Raw genomic sequence first — 21,490 nt, 5'->3', positions numbered from 1 at the left:
TTACAAGTATTGATTTTCCTAATCTGATCTAAAAACTTACCAAAACAAACAATGTGTCTCAAGCAACTAGGTCTACTCAGTAACCAAGAACCTAAAAAAAATTACATACCAACCAACCCTCCTTGTGCAACCCTTCATGATTGTAGGTTTGGTCCAATCTTATTCCACCACACAACCAGAATCATAAATTTATCTTCAATCTGCCAACAACTAATCCTTCTCTTTCCACCTTTCATCATCCTCAAGTTGATGTGCATCATCTTCTCAACTTCTACCACTACACAAAAATAAAGTATTCAAGTCAAAGACACCATATTCCAAGTGCTTGTTCTTCTCTGATGTAAACTACACTAACACCACTTGTTGAAGTCAAGGAGAGAGAATTCCCAAATGAGAGATTTGACCTTATAGCTAAATTAAACCATGGTAGAAATGCCTAGACAAACTAGCAAGCAATGAATAACATCAAATGAAGAAAATCACTAGATTCTCATCAGCATGTCATGATAATGTATATTACATCACCATTGTCAATATACAACTGCATTAAGATAGATACATTGGTTTCCTTTGATAACCCTTTTATGAATCATCATCCTACAAAATCTTGAAACTCCCAATGGATCCAAGTTATTGCAATAATTTCTACATAATATATTATAACCATCTAGCATCCTTGTCATCTAGTACTACTCAAACAAGAGTTACTAACTTACTTACAGACAAGATTTCCAACCAAAGGTGAACTTATTTGATTGTTAATTTCTAAGACAAATGAAATGTACTGTAAATAGATAGATCATGACCCAAATCTATAAGAACAACCCCAAATAGATACATAGTGTTGTCCAAACATACAAGAGGGTCGATCAAATGTGTTACAACATAGAATAATGATACATTACACATCACATGTCATGAATTTTCATTACAAGTTGCAACTCACCACCATGACTATTAGAACATAAAAGCCAGTATAGGACCCAACCAATCTTAAGATAACTTCATCTAGAAATAAATTAATAGGATGTGAATCTAAACATAGGAATCCATGATGCCTAGAACACACTACAATAATTGCATAAGAAAATGAGCTAGTAGGATTCATTTCAACCTAACAAAAGGAAAACTGTCCAAATGAATAGTAAATAGATAAACTAAAAGGAAAAATATTTGGGTGATGCAAGATTTCCAATGACCCAAGGATGCTCCCGCATCACCAAGATATCAATGGATGTATGAGAACATCTTGAATAAGTGTTCTCTAAACCAAGTTTTGATGATGAAAGGCTTCACAATATTGTTGGTTATCTAAACTAACACTACAATATTTGGGGTCAAATTGTGATGACAATTTGCAATGGTAGTGTAATTTGTGTTGATTTTCATGTTTTTCTTTTGCAATTGTCCTCGATGCCATTGCAATACCAATGTTCCCATCATAATTGCAACAATTGTGACTATAAACAAAAAAAACATGACATAAATCATTCCCAATTTGTTTTGATTGTGGAGAGCTACGCAAGAAAGAGAGTTGAGATCTCTGAATGAGGGTGGAGGGCTATGAATGTTGTTGTTCCCTTTGTTGTTGTGATCTCTACATTTCATTGTTGTGCCCTTGGTCTACAATTTTTTTATCGTGATCTCTATAGTTCATTGTCATGCCCTTGCTTTAAGATTCAATTGTCGTGCCCTTGTGATCTCTGCATTTCATTATCGTGCCCTTTCTCTCCAATTTGGTTGTCGTGCTCTTATGATCTCTATATTTCATTGCTGTTCCCTTTCTCTATAATTTTTTTGTCATTCCCTTGCTCTACGATTTTGTTGTCATGTTGTATCTTTGTGATCTCTATGCCCTTGCCCTACAATTTTGTTCCCCTATCGTGCCCTTGCTTTGTAATTTTGTTGTCATGCCCTAGCTCTACCATTTTCTTCAAGGGCTCTGTAAATTTTCATTTATTTTCCTTATAAATAGGTATCTCTTTATATTTCCTTCTAAAAAGGTATATTTAGAGATTTTTTTAAGGTGCTTATTACATCTTAGCACAACAACAAAATTCATCCAACTGCATAGATATTCCAAAATCCAAATAATAAAACAGTAAAACTCACTCAACTCGTGCTAAGTGACTTGCCTCAAGATCTTCCACAAAAATAATGCAAACCAAGAAAAAAGGGTAGAGTTCACAAGAAATTTTACAAAAATGCATTACAATAGGTATTTTTAGAAAGAAACTAGCCATAACCTAGTAAATTGGGTCTATTTGCTAATTAGTTGGGTTGATTACAAATTCCTATAGAATTGTCATCAGATTAAGTAAAATAAAATGAACAATTAGTTGTTCCCATCTAGTAGGATCAAATATAGTTTTCCATGGTATTTCTGCAAGCCACATTACAGTATGGTATTTCTGCAAGCCACATTTTGTATGAATATTACTCATAAAACCAATTAATTCCAAAAAAATTAGTCTCTTGAGGCCTCTTGCCTAATTGTTTATGTGCTCTTCCATGCTTCCATATTGTGCATATTTTGTGATCATTGTATTCTACGTAATTATCACTCCACTTTTTATCCATCTCATGAGATGACCTCTCTATTCACTAACTGCAACAAATGATTCATGCCTCCCTTCACTATGGTGCCTCTGCAAGCTTTCTCCAGTCCACGTAAGCATGATTTCCTCTAGTTCCAACATGATGCTTGCTAATTTTTGACTTTTGAATGAAAGTTTAAACAATCCTTTTTAAAAATATCATGGTAGCATTCTCTCAAATAGTTCATGTAACTTGTCTATATTGTTTGATTGATGAGTTGTCACTAAGAATTATTGTTAGTAAGAAGCTTCAAATTTATTTTAATTCCTCACATATCATTTTGTGGATACTGGCTTCTTATCTAGTTTCTATTGTCACCCTTGCATATGGATTATTTTGAAGCTGATTTTTATTTTGTTAATGGTCAATATTTCATGGCTTGGCACAAACCTTTAGTTTAGAAAACCAATTTGTGAGATGGTGATTTAGAGACTCCAAATCTCCTCTACTAAATATTTTGGTAATATTCTATATGGGTTGTCATCGAAGAGGACAAGTCACAAAATTTTTGAAAGCTATCCACTAATTGTATAGGAATGTTCTTTGACCACAGGCTAGAAATTGAATTATTTTGTCAAATGGTTCATATGCATTGTGATTCTTGTTACATTCTTGTCCAGAGAAACCTTTACAAATTCAAAATACCAAGTTTACAACAAGCATGAAACACCAATCTCTAAAAATCATGTAATGTCCTCTCGGGCTAGGAACATGATTTTTTGTTCTCTTAAACATCATCATAGCAAATATCAAAGGCTCATCATCTTGAAAAAAGCATGGATAAGGTGACACCAAGTAGCGTGTATTAAAACCAATTCTGACTTAGAGTGCTTTGAAGTAAATTGTGATGAATCTCCATTGAATACATTTGATCAAACACTTGGCATCCCTCTTTATATAATTGCAACTTATCAAGCATTTGGTATACCTTTGATTTCTCTCATGTGGAAAATAAGGCATGTGGAGCAAGGTCAGGTGGTGTGAGTTGGAAATGGGGCATAGATCATGGCATAATTTTTAAGGCTCTGAATCTCCAACACCAAATGGTCATACATGTGCATGTATAGAATATAGAGACACCATATGTCTTCCCATATGGTGGCTCTAAGTCATTTAGAGGTGATATATTGTAATGCCCCGCCCGGAGATCCTTGGAAACAAGGATTCAAATCAAGCCAAGATATATATATATTTTTTACAAGTCTGAATGCACAAGACAACATCATACAGGGATCACAAAGATCGCAACGGAAGACTTCAACACAATCCCGACAACCAACGAATCTTCGAATGCCACTACACAACTGACACACCCAAACAAAAGCCAACAACCAGCACAACAAGATGAGGGCACAAGAAATGATCACTCATCAACAAAACACCAAGCTAGGGTAAAATGCAGAATCTCAAAATTTGGTTAAGCTTGAAATCCTGAAGCCCTAAAAATTGGCTAAGTCTAGATTTCTGAGGCCCTAAAATTTCCTAGAATCCATAACTTATCTCCGAGAGGTCTGAAACCTATCTCAAACGATTTGTCGCATATATTAAATGTCGCGATACTTTATCAGTGTCGCACAATGCTGATCAAATGTCGCCCATAGAAAGTAAAAACACTTCCAGAACTCAAAAATTGGGAAAAAAAATTGACAAAAGAATCTCCACACCGGGGAGTACCGGATCCACGAAGGCTCGAGGAATGAACACTCGAGCGCAAGAACAACATAGAAATGAGAACATCTAACCATCTAAACTACAACAACAAAGAACACACTGAAATAAACATCGCAGAGAACAAAAGCAACATCGCAATGTACAGAAATACATCTGAGGAACAAAACAACCAAACTAAGTATGCAGTTCCTCCCAACCGTCAATAGCATCATAAGACCATCGTGGATCCTAGCCATCCCCCGCGCGTAACATCCCAAGCCACCAACCAGATCGTCAATATTGTCATAATAGGGATGTCACTACTAAAACATGCAACAAAATAAGCATAAGGAAATCTAACATGCTAGTAGTAAAGCATAAAGATAATCCTACAGTAGATAACATCACCTATCACATGCTAAACAGTAGTAAGCAACAGATATACTACTAAATCAAATAACGTCATAAAATCATATGCTAAACATCATGATAAGGGAATGCGTCAAGTAAAATAACATCATCTAAACATGATATACAAGCATTCCAATGAAAGCATAAATCACAAGAAAGCATACTCTGAAACCTGAAGTACCAAGTGAAAACATCCAGCAATGGTCTCACTAGGAAAAAAGATCGTCTCTGTACACCGATCCCTAGCAGTGGTGAAGGTAGCTACGCCTCCCAACCACGTGGCACCCATAGGTCCACACTCGCCATGCTGATGGAGATAATGATCCAACCACAAACACACATAAAGCACAACATCCAAGGCTAACACTCATGCCAGACAGTATGATGGCTACAACCAAGAACCTAAGACAATGCAAGGAGTACAGGTCCTGGTCAGACACTCAATAGGCTACTAAGTAGGGGCTAACATCATGGAGAGTCGCTTGGCATCAACAAGCCCAAGCTAGTATAGGTAGCTACTCTTCTCAGCAGAAGGCGTACAACCTAGGGCAGCTACTCTTCACGACGAAAGGTGCACAACCCAAGGCAGCTACTCTTCCCAACAGAAGGCGCACAACCTAGGGCAGCAACTCTTCACGACAGAAGGCACACAACCCACACATTTTAATTATCTTGTATTTATTACCACCCAAAGTTTTAATTTAATTATCACTTATATAAAACTTCCTCTGCCAACCGGGAAGTAGTCACCAGGTTATAGGATAGAAGCCCCCTCCATATGCTAACCTACCCTACCCATGCTCATCCTACGACAAGTGCTCATGGGCATGCATACTCCCATCCCAACCCCAATGATCATAACTTTTGGAAGTACCACGAAAGATCGAGCCTTACAAGTCACTCGACAAATGTACGCGGACGTACTTGTGTGTGGCGCACCACCATCACAAAGATCATAACACAAGGACAGGAATGAGAACACAATGCAAAGAAAACACCCAACTGAAAGCAACACGGGAAGGATAGATTCTACACGAATCCCAAAGCCAATAAAATTATACATCATGAAATCACTCAATCAGCCTCAATTCGAAAGTATGGATTCTACACGAATCCCAATGATGTAACAAGACCAAATATCATGAACTCACTCAATCGGCCTCAATCCGAGAGTATGGATTCTACACGAATCCTAGCGTTCACGAAACAAAAGCAAAGGTCCAAAAGAAACGATAACAGGTGTAAAATCACTCAACCGAACACAACGTCGGGAGTACGAATGCAACACGCATCTCAATGCAACATAAAAGTGCAAAAGTGGTCTGACTGATATCCAAACAGATCATCCAAGTCCACGACCCACATTGTGCCAAGAAAACTAGAGAAAATAGGGTGGCACACAAAACGAGGTAAAAATCCTAAGTTTTGGAAAAACTTCAAAATTAAAACCCATTTGGCCTTTGGGTTCAAAAACCCCAAAAATCCAAAAATAAATGAAATCGAACACCGTATGCAAAAATGGCTAGCATAATGATGCAAAACTCCAAACCCTCATTTCGAAAAATAAGGAAATGTTCATACCTGCCCAACCGGGTAGAACTAACATACAGTTGCGGAGGGGAACACTAGTTCTCAGCCTCCAAACAAACGGCTACCAAAAACAGAAGCAGAAACGGAGCAGAAACAATAAAATAGGAAAGCCCTACCTCATAGCCAAAAGGGCAAAATGGGAATCTGAACCATAAAATAAATATCCCGCAGAAGTAGCTGAAAATCACGGCAATCCAAGGTTTCCCCGAGCTGGATCCAACGAGCCCAACCTAGCGACGATCCCACGCCCGTAGCTCCCACAACGAACAAAACAGTAAATCCTCATGAAAAGGATTTTGGGTTTTACTCTCCAACTTTCCAATTTGAAAGTGAGAAGTGAGGAATTAAATTCCTCTTTGGATACTTATTCACTTTTCGGGTGAATAATCGATTAGGGCATTTAACCAGCCAATCTAGTTAAACCCTGAATCGACCCAAACGAAAACAGGCTATTCCTATAAATAGGAATTCATCTATGGCAAAGCTGCCAAAAATATAAAATAAATCAATTAAAAGCCCAAAAACCCAAAAACACAAAAATCACCTTAACAACTTTCGCGACAATGCGAACCTCTAAATGCACAGACACGCTTACTGGTCTAATCACATAATGCAAATGAGTTCGGATTTAATAATCACCGAAAGGTTTAAATTAAACATTTAATTAAGGATACGTCGACCATACAAAGGCGACATTGGTAAAATATGAATGGCTGAATCACTAACTCCATGTGCCACTGCCAGGGATATAATCCTGCACACTAAACAACACGATCAAGTGCAATTGCATATAATAACATAGCCGAAGCAATAAATGCATTAAATCACCTAATTTAACCATTTATTTAATTATATTAAAATAATCTATTTACATCACTCACGTTCGCATAAAGCATAACAACGCAGGAATGAAGTAAATAATCATAGCATTAAATCCATCATATAGTGAAATCAGAGGTATGTCCAAATACTAGATAACTAGATAACCAGATATCATTATAAAACACACTGTCATCTCAAAATGGCATCATCATGCAATATAATTAACTGAACATCATAGTAGTCTAATATCTATGATACTGGAATCAAAGAGTAACATTTGACCCTCAGGTCATCTCAAATGTAAAACATAACATGAGTAACAAATATCTCTCTAATCAAAAATATATCAAGGTAAATGCCTGCAACACATAACCAAAGAATCCAACAAGAATCATCCATTTCTAATCATTAATGCATTTAATAAGGCACTTAAAACACATAAGTGAACACAGTCATAAACATGACTAACCACTGCTACAGGAACCTAGTCCACTGTAGCATGGTAAGAGTACACAGTGCAATCTCTGCACACATCTCAGGGTAATCATAGAACAATCTCATGATACCACATCGATCCTGGTAACCACTGGCACAAACCTCAGTGAACCAAAAATCACATCATAATCTCAAAGATCAATCAAAAGCATAATCAACGCAACTGATAAAGAAACATAAATCCAAACACCTCAATGGTGTAGACCACTCAGGGTCACAATCATGATCCATCACAAAAAAAGATCAGCAAGGTTGCATCCATCAAGATGACTTACAAAAGTCAAATGGGAGAGGCACTACATATATCATAGGCTAGATAATGAAGCTTGGAGTAGATTATCACTTATATTCCTCAAAGCTTCAAAATCACCAAACAATAAGCTTCGACTTCATTTGTGTATGAGTATTGAATAAGATGAACCATGCACATTATCCCTTACCGTGTACAAAATTCAAATCATTGAGAGGTACATGTTTTTGGCTGGGGCACCAAAATCAAGGTCAAAATGGTTTGAGATGGTTCACCTTTGAATGCTCCTAGAAATTTGTACCAGCTATTCTCATTGTTGGAAGATTAACTTTAGTGAAGAGTTGAGTGTAAGGAGTTGAAGAAGCAAGTTCTACTTCTGTGTAAATGCCATAATCATGAGGCTCTCATAATATCCTTAATGTTATCTAGATTTTGTTTATGTTGTGCAGTCTCTTTCTAAAGTTGCTCCTTCTCCTTTTCTTTCTAAAGCCACTCAGTCTCCTTTGCTCTTGTGCCTTAAATTTTGATTATCAAACTTTTGATCATCTACCTCTACCTTATTAAAATCAATTTTAGCATTCAAGTTTTCAAGATTGGTCAACACCCTCACTTGCGGACCTCTCATGTCAAGCAATTTTTGTACTGTTTCAACAATATTTTTTTGATAAACATTAATTTTGTTGAACAATTGTAAACTCTTAGAAAGTGCATTTTTGTTTTCATGTATGTATGTATATATGTATGTATGTATGTATGTATATATATGTATGTATGTATGTATGTATGTATGTATGTGTATGTATGTGTGTATGTATGTATATGTATGTATGTATGTATGTATATAGAGAGATCTTGTGGATTGTGTATTATGGATTATAAACAAAAAAGAAAATAAAACCATACATTAATCATTCCCCATTTGTTTTGATTGATTGTGGAGAGTTGTGCGCAAAAGAGGGTGGAGAGCTTTGAATGTTCATGGAGATCTAGAATTTCATTTTTGTGCCCTTCTGATCTTTATATATGCATGTATGTATGTATATACACATGCATATGTATATGTATATGTATATGTATATGTATATGTATATATATGTTTATATGTATGTATGTATGTATGTATGTATGTATGTATATAAACAAAGAGATCTTGATACAACAGAAAAAACAATAAAACTCACTCAACAGGAAGCATGGCCATAGATGCAATGGAAATGCCTATTGGTAAGTAGATTCCTCATTTTCTCTCTCATTTTTCATGTGTTTATTTTACTTGAACTATTATTTATTAGGGGGCATTTTGTAATATTGGATTCATTTTATGCAGGAGGGGATGAGGACATTCCTAGATGTACCCGTGTGATGAATTGCTCGTGAGAAATGAAGATGGACTTCCCCTAAGAGTAGCAAGAGGCGATGAGGACATTCCAGGTAACTTACCATGCTTATACATGTATGGATGTTCGGGTAATCAACCTTACACTTAATAAAAGGATTATGTGCTTTTAAACAATTTTTTATCACATTGATTATTGTCACAAGCTTTTGAACATTACTATATAAGGAGTGAGTTAGGATGCATATAGGTTAACCTTACATTAACTGTAAACTACAACATAAAGGTTACACCAAGGTATTATAGTATTGTAATTATAGAAAACTGCCTGATTCGCCTGAGTGGGTGTATGATGGTGGAGAGTTGTATTAGAGTAAAGCTCACTAGTGGTTATAGGAATACAACTACATCAAAACAATTAGAAACCAAAACTATATTTGTTAGAGTGATTATTTCAAGAGTCTTGATTTTGTGGATAGGGGTATGTAGGCAGCATGGTAGGCAGAGTATGCCTCTAGTGTTCAGACACCTTGGACATAGTTAGGTAGCACTTAACTATTTTAAGACATTGTATGTAACAAGTAACAAGTAGTTTGACACGAAACCATAACAAATTCATTGTTTCCTTTTATATACATTCTAATCCACCATGACCCAACAAGAAGTTAACTTTGAATAACTTAAGAAATAGTACCACCAAAAAATGAGTGGCCCATACACTTTCCAAACAAAATTTCTCATTACATGATGCATTTAAGGTAAAAATGAAGTTTCAAGTGAAGTACATTGTTGATATTAATCAAACAACTTTTTAATTATTTTTAAAATTGCGATCCTAGAAATATTGTTTGGCCAATTTACAAATAGAAATCTATTTTAAAATATAGCAAAAAACAAATCTTGCAATTACCAAATTCTAATATATGATCCACCATACTAGATTATGAGTCAATGGAAAACTAAAATATAAAACTTTTTACTTCTTAGTAACATGTCTACAAAAAGAGAAAATAAATCTCATACCATGCATCCTAAATTGTACAAAACAATATATCAAGGAGCTTGCAGGATTGTGCAAACATTCTTTGACTATTATGTTTTTATAATTGTTGACTTAATAATCATATTCATACTATCTTCCTCATGCTTTTACCTATCACCCTCAGCATTTCTACCCTAATTAATTCTTTCTCCCATTATCTCAACCCTTCTAGGCTATGTATCATCTTGACTTTTTACAAAGGTATGATGCTTACCAGTTCTACAATCATAAAAATTCTTTTCCATATCTTTGTTCTTGTATTTTCCCTCTATGTCATACATAATATCATCATGTTCGGTACCTCCATAAATCTCATTCCTCTTATCAGAACCTTTCATAGACTTTTTATTATATTTCTCTTAATTCATTCTAGTATGTCCATAGTTTTTATTTTCACTATCGTGGTCATGATATAATATCATCGTGTTCAGTACCTCCATAAATCTCATTCTTCTAATCAAAACCTTTTGTAGAATTTCTATTATATTTCTCTTAATTCATTCCAATATGTCTATAGTTTTTATTTTCATTATCGTGGTCATGATCATATCTTCTCCTTTCTCCCTTTTTTCCATTACCCTCTCAAATGATTCATTGTCAAAATATCTTTTCTTATGGACTTCAGTCACAGATTTTATGCCTTTGTCATTGTGATTCATTGGTCTAGTTGATGATTAGCTATGTTGATTACAAATTCCTCTAAAATTGTCATCATATTAGGTACGACAAAACAAATAATTAGCTATTCCCGGCTAATAGAACTTGCTTATTACTGTCTTTCTCATGCTTTTTACCTATCACCCTTAGTGTCTCTACTCCAATTACTTCTTTCTCCCATTTTCTCAACCCTTCTAGGCTTTATATCATATTGACTTTTTACAATAGTATGATGCTTACTAGTTCTACGATCAAAAAAAATATTTTCCATGTCTTTGTTCTTGTATTTTCCCTTTGCATCATATATAATATCATCGTGTTCGATACCTCCATAAATCTTATTCCTCAAATCAAAACCTTTATAGACTTTCTATTATATTTCTCTGAATTCATTCCAGTATGTCCATAGTTTTTATTTTCACTATCATGGTCATGATCATATCTTCTCCTTTTCTCCCTTTTTTTGGTACCCTCTCAAATGATTCATTTTTTGAATCTCTTTTCTTAGGGACTTTAGTCACAAATTTTATGCCTTTGTCACTGTGATTCATTGGTCTAGTTGCTGATTAGCTAGGTTGATTACAAATTCTTGTAGAATTGTCATCACATTAGGTACGATAAAATGAACAATTAGTTGCTCCCAGCTAACATGATCAATCTAGTAACTTTAAATTTTGCAATTGTAATAGAAAAACAAACGAAATTTGTGATGTTGGAGAGAGTGCTTTTCTAACAAATCTATTTCTAAAATTCAATTTTGGTAATGAACATTATCAGGAGATTGCAACACTCTTACCCCTATAATTGGTTTTCCTATTATTTTTATCTTTTGGAAGAGACCAGATGATTCTTGTTTGACAGTCACAAGAATAATCTAGTCTCTCCCAAAAGATAAAAATAACATGAAAACCAATTATAGGGGTTAGAGTGTTGCAATGTCTAGATAATGTTCATAACCAAAGTTGAATTTTAGAAATAGATTTATTAGGAAAGCACTTTCTCTAACGTCACACATTCCATATGTTTTACTATTACGTTGTCATCACAATTCTGATAGCTAGTTGTTGGTTCCACAACATTGCTACCACAAATCTATTTCTATTGTGATTGACAAGTTCAATGGCTATTCGTCGAACCCACAGCATAGTTGTTGCATAAATATCACACATGGGACGATGTCTCTAACGTATATTCATCAAAATTGTGATGGTGTATTGACCTATATGGCTTCAATTCACGACAACTTTATGTATTGTAATTGTGATAGAAGCCCTCACCATCATAATTTATGATAGAAAAAGTTTGATGCACGTCCAATGGGAGCCAATTCTTGTTGGTGTTGCTTGGGCAATAGGTGGTCGTCGCAATTTGACCCCAAATATAGTAGTGTAAAATTGTGTCAATCCTTAGCCCCAACAAAGGAATTGTTGATATTGAATGACATTTCACCTTTTTAGTATGTTATTTACCAAGATATTCATGATCAATATAAGAACATCTTGAAGGAGGTTGTCTAAACTAATTATTTTGATGAGGGAAAGGCTTCAAAAAATTGTTGATTTCTTTATAAAGATTCATAACTAGAAAAAGACAACAAGAAAAAAAAGATGGTTTAGATTTTGATGTTAAGTCCCTTATACTTTTGGTCTCATAGATGTCATTGAAACTCCTTCATTCATCCATTCATTCAATACTACTTGAAATAATTATGCTCATTATTCTTCATCCAACCCAATCTTTCCCTTAAAAACATTATAAGCCTTTGTGGATTTTCTTCACTCAACATGCACTTTCCCACCACATTTTCCCCTACATTCTCTGTTGAAGTTTATTTTAACCTGTTTCTCATTAATATATGCAATAAGTGCTAAGTGTTCACTTCATTCTTGTGACATGGGTTCTTGCAAATCAATACCCATGAAACCATGGTCAAGAATCTTGACTCAAAAACCACATAATTGAAGCAATTTCACTAATTGTAGATTATATTCCCCAAGGGAAGCATACCAATAATAAATTTGCACACCTAGAGAGCCTAAAATATTTTTTGGTTGTCTATGTGTGCAACTTAATTTCTTTAAAAAAATCTTTGACTTTTGGGTAGTAATGATGTTCATTGTAGAATTCATTAAGTGTCAAAGTGTCAAATCCATTTCAAAGTATCATATGATACTATCTCTATTTGCACCATTATCCATTTTCTTAGAAAACCAAAACATTTGAAATTGATCCAATACTTTTACACAAATGCCCCAATATTTGTGCAACTTTTATTCAAATGCCCCAATAAAGGTGCCTTATTGGTACCAACAAAAATGATCTAATTGGTAGTTTTTCTTTTTCAAAAAGTGGGCAACTTTCAACTCATAATTCATTTCCTAATGTATTTTTTATTTGTGAAATGTAGTATGTGACTATTGGAATGCACTAATATTTATATTATTAGGTTGCATATAAATATAAGCTCCCAAAAAATATGTGAGGCAATTAATTATGTAATATTAAAAAGGGTTGGTGAAATTAGACTTGTAGTTGGAGAAAATTATTTTCACTTAGCTTTTTTGAATCCATGAGAATCTATTGTCCATGTCAAGAATGAACCATTAACAACACACTGGTAGAAAAACCGATAACCCACATCAACAATGGGTGGGAAATTCACCCACAATATGGGGAGAGAATTAGAAACTTATCTTATCTTTCATAATAATGCAAAACCATCTGGACAATATTGTCACTAGGATCCCCACCACAATGGGGAGCAAGTGAGGAAATCCTCTTTGTAAGATTATTAGAACAAGTGGTAGAGTGTTGGGAAGGTTGCACATCATAAGCCAAAGTTTAGAGAAAAGAAGGAGATACAAATGGAGAAGGGTCCAAAGGGTCATGCTTGCACCAACAATAAGAGGTGTCAACATTATAAACATTATGTATATTACTTTCTTGCACTACCTAAAAATGTAAACAAACGGGTACTCTATATGTGTGTGGATATATTTTTTAGCATCTATGAAAATCCACTTATAAATGTGTATCCTTTTCTTATAAGCCACCCTTAATATAGTGGTGTTTAGTATAGAAATGAGAAATATTTAGTATATTCCTCCAAAAAGATATCAAGAATTATCTTCAATTTTCCTTTACATTTTTTATATGGATTTATACTCTTGGAGATAAGTATGCTACTTTTTTAACCTTCCAACAAGCTACCTAGATATCTTAATAAGAAATTTTATATTATCAAGTATATGTCAAGTATACAAGAAACTGGAATATCGATTTCAATAGGTCATATACAATGGATAAAATGTAAGTTTTGAAATCCTAACATAGCAAGAACTTGATCTTAACTTACTATCAAATTTTAAAAACTAGATATGTGTCCATTGCTATTTTACATAATATTAAGTCAGAAAATCTTGACATTTGGATACTCAAGCTAGACCAAGTATCCCTTACAAATATTGGGGTTTACTACATAGTATTTGCATTGATCATGAAAAAAAAAAATTGGTATATCAAAACTTGAGATATAAATATAAAAAATGTGTTTTTTATATAAGGGAGTCTAGTAATCCAAGGAATATAGAATTGACCTACAAGAGACAAACCCAAAACCCTTAGCTAGTTACACCATCCTTCAAGAGATTATAAAATTACTATTATGATAAACACCATGAATTGCATATGTTACTTGGAAAAGTGGACATTTTATATGATGTATACACTAATATATTATATATTGTACCCCAAACATGATTTATGTGCATGTTTGAATTATTTTTACAATCTCTAAATATCTCATTCTCATCTCATGTTCTTTTCTTTGAAGAACTTTGTAGATATATTCCAAGCAAGCATTTTTATTGTAAGCATAAACCTTCAATTGCATATTTTATTTAACATGGTCATCCTATCAATGCATTAGTTGACCATCCTAAGAGATTTTTTAAGGTTCGATGATGCATTACGTTTCTACTATCTTAAATTTTATTTTAAATAATATTTAATTTTGTTATTCTATTGATTATTGTAAGAAAAGATAAAGAAGAGCAAGGAAACTAAATCAATCCAACTGAGTCAAGTGAAAAGAGACGTTACCATAAAATAACCAAGTTCCAAGAGCATACACCAAAGGAATAACAACAAAGGAGACAAAGATTTTGAAAGGGGAAAGCAAAGAAAACCCCTTGTGAAATATATGAATGAAGGAAAAGGTTATGGAAAAGAGAGGGAGAGATATTTGGAGCCATTTGGCTCATTTACAATAACATTAGTATGGTGTGAAGAAGTGGGCCCCAATCTATAGCCTCCTAGGCACCTAAGAATAATAGGGTTGCCCTTATCTATTAGCCTGTGGATCCCCATAGAAATAATCTGATCATATAATTCTAGGGTGGGGACCATAAAATTCTAGGGCTAGGGAGGGGAAAATTACAGGTAGGGTAGGGTGAGAGAGAGGTGTCTCTTTTATAGAGATGAGAATGGAGTTGCATGTGGTTGTATGTATAGCTCCCATTTCTATGAATACAACATTCATAATAAGTATGTCCAAAGTGTCAAGATCCTCTTAAGGAGGATAAACTAATTTCCTTATAAAAGGAATTACAAAAATGAGTTGTCCTCACACATGTGAACTAGAGGACAAACTACGTGTAGGGATCCTTGGGATATCCCAAATTAAATACATCCAAGGAAATATTAATATTTCTAACAATCATTCATAATATGATGACTTATGGTAAAACCATTTTTAAAATAATTAATCATTGATGCAATATATTTTAACCATTGTTAACATCACTTTTGGATTGAACTACAAATTCTAGTTGAAATGTTCTATCATAGATGACTTGTTAACTTGAATAGTGAAATATTTATTAATTGTGTAAATGTGGATAGTTTGTTTTGATAAGGGGTCAATTTTAAAATTTGCAATTTGATGTATGTATGCATGCATGCATATATATATATCAAAGGGTAAAATTTTATTCATTTTAGAACAAAGAGTACAAAACAAATAGAACAAAGGAAAATACGTAGGCCTAATGAAGAACACCTTGCAAATAGCATGAAGAGGTTTCAAAAGGAAAATTTCCAACAAGACCACCGCAAAATTCCGTCCTCCATAATTGACTTATCCAAACACTTAAAGCACAAAACACCCCATTTATCTACATCCCAACTATCCAAAATCTCAAATACCCATTTTTCTAGACAATCTGCCACGTTATTCCACTTCCAAGGAATATGATAAAAAATAAAGATGATCCAAAGAAGAGCATTTATTAAATATTTTCTTAACCACCAAGGCTAAATGCTAATTAGCTCCATCCAAATTTTGTGCATTTGTCATATCAATCACAATCTAAGAATAAAATTCACATACAATCCAACCAAGTGGATAGCCTATTTCTCTTGTGTAGAGAATAGATAGAGCTTCCATAAGGTTGTCAAAATGCTTACCCTTATAAGTTGAGTAAAAAAAAATCACCACCACTACCTCTACAAATACTGCCAATTCTCACATGTCAAGGATTCCCTTAGGTTGAACCTTTTGTGTTGATCTTGAAGAAAACCTTAGGAGATATATGTATCCCCTCTATGGATATTTTGTTTGGCCTTCCTCAATCGCCTCTTGATAAAGTATCCCACACTATTCCAAACTAGATACAAATCATTTATCACAACCAAACCACTAGTCTATAAAAACAACTAGATCATATTTTAGTGAAATAATTTCTTAAAGCTTGCCTATAATATTTCTCTACACAAGATCACATGTCATGTCTGGATCTTCAAAGATCCTTTGGTTCCTTTATAACCCTTAATTTAAGATGATGAAAGTCAGTCCAAGAACCCAAGCAACCTATAAAAGGGGGGTCTTAGCTAGAGGATTGCAAAAACATTTCCAAACCTCTACTAAAGCATAAACACAAATGTGATTCCAAGATTCCCATCATAGGTTCCAAATGTCTACAGAGTAACGAAATTGAGAGAAAAGATAAGAAATAGATTTTTTACTACTTTTCTAGAGGACATGGATAGAAGGGCCCTAAAATCCTCTCTTCCTCATATTTTCACAAGTGGGACACTTACTTTGGGCAACCAACCTTAGAAAAAGGTTGCATTTGGGCCCAAAAGAATTATTCCAAACTTGTGTGCACCAACATACATATCAACAACCACGAAACAAATTATAACTCTAGGTAACCAAATCGCAACTAAAAATTTTCTCATGGGATCTAGATCTAAAGCCAAAAAATCCCCTCCCTCGAGAGCACTACAAAGTCTTTCAACTATCTCTTGACATTTATCTTCAATACCACCCATAGACCAGTCATAAGGATTCTTCCAAAAAGTAGTCTCCAATTACCCTTGAGTTTAGTAATATTAAAATATGGCACCCTACTCCAACTAGCTTTGACCACAATGTTACAAAGGGGTTGAAGGTGGTGAAACTAAGAAATAATCAACAGGTGAGCATCCAAAGATTCATGCCAAAAAAGAGCATTAGATCTCCTATTACAAATCCAAAAAATGTCATCCTTGATGAGTTTTGCCCCTCTTTTGAGAATCTTAGATCATGGAGGTCATCCCCACCAAAATGCCCTGAGGCACATCCATATTGTTAACTCCATTGAGGTACTTGTGAATAATGATTCTAGCCCAATTAAAACTTGGCAAGTATATTGTATCCAATATAAATTAGAAGATAAAATTACTTGTTGGTTGTAGCTCATCACCATCTTCTTGCTTTGGCCTACAAATCTAATATGTCAATCTAACCTAAATCCATTTTGAAGGTAGATAATGATCAAACCAGAGCATTTTTAAGAAAGCGTCAAACTCTTTCGCAAAGCTAGAGTGAGAAACCCAAATAAAGCATTTGTAAATAAGAAGATACCGCACTACTTACTTCAACAGAGTCAATCTCAAAAGAGAAATTGGGAAAAGAAAGCCAATTTAAAATCTGATGATCCAAGCAATTATGTTCTACATAATCTATAAGGAGTGCAAAAAAAAGATAGAACACTTAGCCTCATTAATTTTTCCCCTAAGGAACACAAATATGTCTCCTAAGTTCTTCTAAAATTAACAACTTTACTTATTCTAGCCAAGCCAAACAAAGTAGTGGTATCAACTAATTGAAGGTGAGAATGAGGCAAACTATTGTCCTTGCTCCAATCCTTAATCGAGCCTTTAGTAATTTGGATTTAATATGTCTGGCATGCTCCTTAGAGGTTCTAAATTAAACATAACTAAGAAGGAAGTGGAGGAGATGCAACCACATGATCCAATTAATCGGGTCCCCACTAAATCCAAAATTCAAAAGATTTTTTTGGCAAAAAGGTGTTCTTAACTATATCATAAGCTTTTTCTATGTGAAGTTTGATGAACATGGGATTCTCCTTAGAAATCACAATATTGTGAATGGCCTTCACAACAATCTAATCACATCAAGATTTTGTCTACTAACAAGGAATCTACCCTTCTCATTAGAAATCGATTTTTTGAGATACACCTTGAGTCTTTCAACAATATATCTAGTGATAATCTTGTAAACCACATTACACAAAACAATGGGTCTAAACACTTTAGTCTATTTCCACTCTCTTTTTTAAGGAATAAGAGCCAAAAAAATGGTAGCATTTATAGCTCTAAAATTTTCTTAGTTCTTTGTGAATTTTAAAACCACATCTAAAAGGTCTCATTTGATCATATCTCAAAATTCTTAATATATTCAACTAGGAAGTCATCAAGGCCCCATGTTGTACCTTTATTTAAGTGAAACAGAACATTCTCGACTTCTTGCACCAAGATGGGGAAATTGGGAGCCTTGATTCATTTCATTTGAGACCAAAATGGAAATGCAATCTTGTATATAAATTTTATCCTCACTAGCAAAATAGGAATCTTTTGTAAACAAGGCAAAGAAAGAAGATTCTCGAGAGATTTATCCGAATGAGGAAAGATGATTAGCTTTCAAAGAAATAAGAGTTGTATTGTCATTTCTTCTTGCCTTAATAGAATTATTAAATAAGTCAGGTTTCCTTTTTGTATCCAATCAATTTTGCCACCCCTTGACCTAGATCCAAGACCAATTGCTAATCATGGATCATGTGAGTGGTATAATCTAGTCAAGCTTGGGCTACCCTTTATTGAGGCGAATGTTGCTAAAGCATTGCTTATTCTACCTCTTGATCTTATATTTCGCATATTGAAATCTTTTGATAAACAAATGCATTGCCCTATGAGAAGGTTTCCCTTAATGTCAGCAAATAGTTGCTAAATCTTGAAGAGAAAGATTCTACAACCTCATAAGTTGATAATTAGAAGAGTATTTAAAGTTTTGAAAGAAACCTTTGAGATTTTGATCAAGTGATGAAAACCCCTCCGATATAGATCTTTGAGATAGTATTCTATATCTCACCCATCTAAGATCCTAAAACTACATAATGTAAAACTTTGTAAAAGGGGTTCTTTGAATTTTTGAAAGAAACCATTGAGATTTTGACCAACAAACAATCAAAATCCCTCCAAAGCAAGCTCTTTTAGCTAGTATTCCATATCTCACCTATCCAATAAGAAGAAAGAATAAGTTCTTCAAGCCTCGCTCAAAATTGCATCCATTCCACTTCTCCTTTCCTAAGTGAATATGATATTATTTGGCTTATCATTGAAAAAAAATATTCAAGAAATCAATACAATTATAGAGGATGTAAGAAGGACCCCGAGTCTAAGCGCACACACTTTTTTGTCCTCCAAAGCTAGAAGTTGCATTAAAGTCCAAGGGAGAAAAGGGACCAAATAGAAAACAAATCTAATACGATGTGAGCTATGATTTTCTCAAGAGATTAGTAAAGAGAATAGGCATTAGTAAAAATATAGATTTTACTTGAATCCTAACAAAGAGATAGCCATACAAATAGCAAAATGATTTGACATCCACCAATGAGGAAAAACTTATTGGGGTCAGAAATAAAAAGTCAATCCATCCAAACTACCATGGGATCCAACACACTAACAAGCACCACATCCATCCATTGTCAAATTAATTTCTTGAAAAAAAACAATTTATTTAAATCAACTTCAATGCATATTCTTGCATAACAAAGTTCCTTTATCCTGAATTTAAATAAAAGAGAAATCAAGTGAAGAATGTCACTCCTTCAAAACTCAAGTGAAAGCCTTGAGATATGAGCCAAGACTAGGACCCTCAAAGGAAGCTCCAAGACTAAGACCCTCAAAGGAAGCTCCTTTGCAAAGTTGAAGCCTACATGCCAAGGCTTTGATAAAAGAAATATGGATCACCTTTGAAAACCTTATTTCTATCCACCATATATTTTTGGCAACTTTCATCTCATGGGTATTTCAAGGGTGCCTACTTTTAAATTTTAAATGAAGTTTGAACTCTAATTCAATCAAAAACAACTTTCTACAAAAAAATCTAAGATTTATCAGCTTTTTGAATAAATTTTAAATTTATTTTGATTAAATATTTACAAACTTATCATACCAATTTTAACTAAAATATTAATATTAAATTGTTCAATGTTTATAAATAAATAAAATTATTTGTATGTTATATTTACAAGCTTATCATACAATTTTTTTAGATTGGTGTTTTTGTTGGTCATAAATTTTGTACATAACATATCAATGCTTTTTTCTTTCATTTATATTTTAGTTAAAATTTGTAAAATTTGTATGATAAGCTTGTAAATATAACATATAAATAACTTTATTTATTTATAAACATTGAACAATTTAATATTAATATTTTAGTTAAAATTGGTATGATAAGTTTGTAAATATTTAATCAAAATAAATTCAATCTAAAATATTAAAAATAAAAAGATTCAGCAAATTATATATTAAATATAACAAACTTCTAATTAAATTAAATTAGATTTAAAAAAAAAATAACAATACAATACTTCTTCCCACTTCTTCCCACTTTGTTCCTTTATATTTTCCTAGATACCTAAGAGAAATGACAAACTTTTATTTAAGTTATATTATAAAACACATTATAGTTTCCTAGAACATTTTGGGCAACAATTTTAACTTGACAAATATTTAATTCCTAAAATATTGTCAACTTTAAGGGTACACATCCCACCAATCTTCGAGACAACCGAATATAAGATGAAAACTGCTCATAATATCTTGAATTGATGAAACAAAATCAAATAATAATAATAATAACAATAATATAATACACTCAATAGACAGTTACAAGGCATCGCTCATTATCATACAGCTGGTATTACACGTCATACCATTGTACCAAATGCATTTCATAATAATGCACAGCTTGAAGCTTCCCTTCGATTCGATTTGTGGAAATACCTATGGATTGTCCGCAAAAAATAATGTTTGCAGGAGAAAACCTGCATAAGTCTGGCCTATTTCTCCGCCTGTGTAGTTCAATCCTTGCTTAACAATCATGAAAACTGAAATCTAAAATCTCCATAATTTCCAAAATCAGAGGAAATGCTGCATAAATTTTGTGCTAAAAGCAAGAGGAATGGGTGGTACAGGAAAAAGCCCTCTCATGGTGAGATCTTTTCTCCCCACCACCCATTCCGAATGCTTTTGCACAATCAACTTCTGATCCTCGTTACCATTACTT

Source organism: Cupressus sempervirens, chromosome 8, assembly GCF_028749045.1.
Source record: "Cupressus sempervirens isolate cs-2001-9-10 chromosome 8, ASM2874904v1, whole genome shotgun sequence".
Taxonomy (NCBI): domain Eukaryota; kingdom Viridiplantae; phylum Streptophyta; class Pinopsida; order Cupressales; family Cupressaceae; genus Cupressus; species Cupressus sempervirens.
The sequence above is the reverse complement of the archived record's forward strand: the minus strand, read 5'-3'. Positions refer to the sequence as shown.